Source organism: Penaeus chinensis, chromosome 20 (genome assembly GCF_019202785.1).
Source record: "Penaeus chinensis breed Huanghai No. 1 chromosome 20, ASM1920278v2, whole genome shotgun sequence".
Lineage (NCBI taxonomy): Eukaryota > Metazoa > Arthropoda > Malacostraca > Decapoda > Penaeidae > Penaeus > Penaeus chinensis.
Window position 1 is genome coordinate 2164379 of NC_061838.1, and position 5126 is coordinate 2169504.

Genomic DNA, 5126 nt, shown 5'->3' on the forward strand with positions numbered 1-5126 from the left:
AGGTATGTGTGGATGTTGGTGGGTATAGGTATGTGTGGATGTGGGTATATGTGGATGTGGGGTAGGTGTGGATATGGGGTAGGTGTGGATGTGGGTAGGTGTGGATGTGGGTAGGTATGGATGTGGGTAGGTGTGGATGTGGGTAGGTGTGGATATGGGTAGGTGTGGATGTGGGTGGGTGTGGATATGGGTAGGTGTGGATGTGGGTAGGTGTGGATGTGGGTAGATGTGGATGTGGGTAAGTGTGGATGTGGGTATGTGTGGATGTGGATATAGGTGGGGTGGGTATGTGTGGATATATATGGGTATGGGTTGGTGCAAGGGTGGGGTTAGGTGTGGATGCATGGGTGGGTAGGTGTGTGTGTGGGTCTGAGTATGTGTGGGTGTAAGAGGGTATGTGTGGGTATATGATTGCCTGTAGGTGTAGGTGGGTAAGGTTGTGGTTGTGTTTGTGGCTGTGAGTGCTTGCTCAAGCAGGTAATCATACAAGTGCAATGTTGCAACAAATGATGTCTGCTAAAGGCAGACATCATTTGTTGCATAATTTGTAAAAATAAATTTTCTCTTAATACTCAAAACTGAATAACCAAACAGTTACTAATGTTGACAAAGGACCATAAATGAATTTCAATAGCTTTTCTCATAATCATACCTGTAATAATTAGTCTATATAATTAGCCTAAATGAAGTCCAACATGATAGTGGTGCCATATCAATGCCATTCCTGCACCTTCCACATACTGCACTTGGCACAACCATCAAACCTGTGCCACATTTACTCTACTAAGATCAAGTTTGCACTCACTCATATGATAAATCGCAAGTGAGGTCTCCAAGCTGGAGTCTGCCAGAACACACCTGGTAGAGATGTAATAGCTTTTTCTGGAGCACTAAACGGCATGAAAACTGTGCAATCAGCATGAGCTATTTGGGCATTTTCTAAACATTTACTGAACAATTTTTTGTGGAACATCATTTTTTAGTATAGCTGATATGATCGAAAACAAAAAGGCTATATAATGAAGCTTACACTGTCCAATACCCACTTAAAATTAAAACACATGGAATTGCTTTTGTGGCAAATATACCAGTAGGTTATATTCAACAATAATGTGAAAATTGAAAAGCCAATTCAGAAAATCTGAACTTGTTTGTTTGTAATGGGACTGAGATGGAGAAGTACAAACTTAGTATACTCTAAATTTTAAAAACAATAATAATCTCCAGTTAACCCTTATATCAGCTACAAATTATCATAACACAAAACATAATGGAAAGATAACAACATATGAAAAAAAAAAAATACTTGAGCATAATTATTAAGCAAAAAGCATTAATGTTCTTTTTCTACCCAATTTCTACAAACCAAGCCACGACCAAGCAGCACTTGCAGATGCCTTTTTACTTTACCCTCAGCAACTTCAATTACCGACAGGGAACCTTCCCACTGACATATGAAAATCACAGTTTTTCGGTAATGTCAATCGAGAGTATAAGCATAACAACTTCGGCGGAGTTCCAGCACAACTTTTCCTTATTTCACTACAGTCCACTTTATTACATCAAACAAGTCTACACTTCCACAAATCTGTGTAACCTCAAGAGGCCTCTTGGTGGAGGCTGCTGCACCTATGACATCAAGGTGAAGCAGTGACTAACTCTCCTCATGCAAGTAACCCTGACCCACGTCCCCTTCGTACACCCTTCAAGTCCTAGGGGTCACCTTCTACTAAGATCAATAACCTCTCAGAGGACACAAGGGGCACAAGCCTCATGACTGCTCTTGAAAAAAAAAACAAAAAAAATACACTTTTTCTTATGAAATTCCACTCACATCTGCTTATGCTAGTTGACGAAATAGATGGACAAATTGAGCCACAATACTATCTTTTTACAGGTTGTCACTATACTATTGTCCCTTTTTGTTGACATACTGTGCTTAGCAACAGCGAATATGACTTTATCCCTACGAATTATTTATAAAACCATGGCAAAAAGCAGAGCGCCCTAGAGACAGCTTCCGCGTAACCTCTGAGGCTCGACCTTATCTCGAATTTAAGGAGGCTCACCGACCTTGACATAGGCCTATGTCGCGGGTCACGTAGACTCAAACCGCACTCTTATCATCCCATTTCATCATCTGTCAACGTTCAGCTGCTGCACACATTGCCAAGGTGTTTCTCTCAGTAGATGTCACTTACTAAAACTGAGGATAAAACCTTGTCAAAGTCACCTTTCGTGACCTTGCCAGCCCAGTAACACCGCATCCCCACCGCGCCTATTTCACTCCAAGACCACCCCAGAAATCTCGTATATTACAAAAATCCGAGCCCGGAGTGCCTGCTTGACTTACCTTCTTCACGAAGGCTCAGGCCTCACTCACAAACCCGGCAGAAATGGCCAGGAGATCTATATATAATCTTGGCCGCCAGCGTCCGGCCAACGAGAGGTCCGGGCGCGTCGTCTGCTCCCAATCAGCTGCTCGGACGCCCTTGCACCGCGGCTCCTCGGGGCCTGTCCTATTTCCTATGGCTTAGGGTGCTTGCCCTATCTATCTAACGGGAGATAAGGGAGATTAGGACGATGACCTACCTTAGGCGACAAGCGAGAGGACACTGAAGGTGACCTTGCACCGGAGGTACGATACTAAGACTCTGCGCATGACAATCCCGGGGGAGCGAGGTTCCATTTACTATTTAGATCTTTCCTTATCTCTCTCCAATGCGAGATTTTACGGCGCACGAACTTTGTATCAAAGTTTCTTTGCTTTTAAAATCGGCAAATGTAGGTTGGCATTAGTATTCGATAAGAACTATCTGTTTCCGGCGTTTTGTCTCAACGTTTGTAAAAATTGGTTATCGAGCGCTGCCTCCGTATATGATGCAACATATACGGTTCTCTATTGCAACAATTTCGTGTCGGCTTATCTAATAACATACACTTCCTTCACTCTTCTTTGAAGTACAGGCATGATCCTACAGCTACATTTGCCTCAGACTTTATAAATATCACACTTGCACGTATTCCACAAGAAGACAGCAAAATACCTCAATGAGAGCATGGCATCTCATGAGCAATGGAAGAGAAAAATCCACGTGCGGTTATTCACGTCTGAGGGAGAGGAGGATGATCCCACAGATTAACAATTTCCTCTATGTCTTATAGGGTTTTGATTTCATTCTGACAAAAAGGGGGATGTTTGTCTCGATTCTGCATCAATGACATAGTTATAATACTGATAATATGCATCTTATCTAATCGTTACTTGACCGTAAAGCTACGAAACGTTATGGGGAAAAAAATGCCAGTCGGTAAAATATTTCATCATAGGAATTTTAACTAAGATTTTATAGAGCAATTAGATCTCGATTCAAATTTCTTTTTATGACACTTGGTCTCTTACCACGTAAATAATCCTTTGACTCACTGTAATAACGTTAATGATGAAAACTGAAACATGTATGTATGACCATGAAAATAATAAGTATATTACAGAAACTCATTACAAATGCCCAGAGTGACATTGTATTATTTTCTTGATGCCATTCAGTATATAGAAAATTGGCATTCTGTGCTATATCTGTCTTGCCTGATGATCGCTTTTCTATCTAGAATTTAATTATTGAAACACCAACAGCTACAAATTAAAAACAGGAAGCGTAAGTCTCTAAACAGGGGCACTTATCTCAAGCCCGAATCCTACTAAACAAGTGTACATAGGAAATAAACGAAACTGACGAACAAAACGTAGAATTGTGAAACGAAGAAAGAAGAAACACAATAATATATTTCGAAACATGAAATAATGGTGGGCGCAGGGAGAGATGTAGAGACAAAAGTGATTATCAAATAATGACAAGATTACAGATAGCATGAGACAAAAATTTAAAGTCACAAAGAGTCACACACACACACACACACACACACACACACACACACACACACACACACACACACACACACACACACACACACACACACACACACACACAGAAACAGAGTGATAAAATCCCCAGATGACAACTTGCCTGAGTGCCTTGAGGGATATACTAATAGCGTTTCACATCGAAAATGACCGCGTAAGGACAATAATACCAAGACGTTATTACTTTTTTCTCTCCTCTTTTACCAGTGAGGAGTCGAGGAGATTAGCACGTAGGCTCTCTGTGCTGGAGGTCGGCAGTGGTAGATGAATATAAGTGTTTTATGCTTCATCAGTAGTTTACTCTTAGATTGGTGTTTTATGTTAATTCTGACTGGTCAGTAGATATTTCTTTGATATTGATTTGTCTCTGTTATCTTTATATTCAACTCTCTCTCTCTCTCTCTCTCTCTCTCTCTCTCTCTCTCTCTCTCTCTCTCTCTCTCTCTCTCTCTCTCTCTCTCTCTCTCTCTCTCTCTCTCTCTCTCTCTCTGTCTGTCTGTCTCTCTCTTCATATCTGCTTATCAATGTCTTGTCCATTTTTTACCAATAGACTCTCCCTACCTTGCACCCATATCAACCTGCATCTACACTTTAAATCTTACATGTCCATTCATCCCTTTCCTTTTATTATCTTCTTAATACTAATTACTCTTCACAGACAAATGTCAGCGATGTCAAGTAACACTGCCAGCCATGACGTCAAATGCATTCTTGAAACTCATTCTCTTCTGTGTCCCTTCCTACTTTTTATATCGTTTTTCATTGCTCGAGTACATATGAAGGTCATACTGGGTTAAAGAGGTGTGTCGGCAAGAAGGTTCATTCCGGACATAGCGATGCGGATAATATCACTTGATACGTGTTGGCGGTTGAATAGATTTACTGAAGCTTCGTTATTATGGTTTGATATGAATATGTTTATGAGTAACGAGTAAGGTACTACTTCATGTTTATAGAAAAATCTATAAACATGAATCAGTTTCGCTCTATAACAAAACGTTTGTGATTTAACATATCAATTCTAATAATTCGGATGTTTTTATACGGTGGTTCTCGGTTCACGGTTCAATTTCTTATTCGCACGTGGCATTCGAACTGCTATTATCGTCTATACGTTATCGGAAGAAATGCATATAATTCAATTCATAATGTTTCGGAGGTCGTTTCGTAATACTGCATTTCATTGTGAAAATATTATTCA

At 40.4% G+C, this 5126-nt stretch overlaps 1 protein-coding gene across 5 annotated transcripts in view; it reads right to left on the minus strand.

Annotated features, from left to right (window-relative positions):
• LOC125035761 (ATP-dependent 6-phosphofructokinase-like) overlaps positions 1-2490 on the minus strand; it is a 40723-nt gene extending 38233 nt beyond the window's left edge. For 4 of the 5 annotated variants that reach the window (XM_047627965.1, XM_047627963.1, XM_047627961.1 and 1 more), the window contains exon 1: positions 2354-2489. The gene's annotated coding sequence lies outside the window, so the exon portion shown is untranslated. Of the gene's footprint in view, positions 1-2353 lie in introns of all 5 variants that reach the window. The other variant, XM_047627962.1, reaches the window with a different exon arrangement.
• Between the last annotated feature and the right edge of the window lie 2636 nt (positions 2491-5126).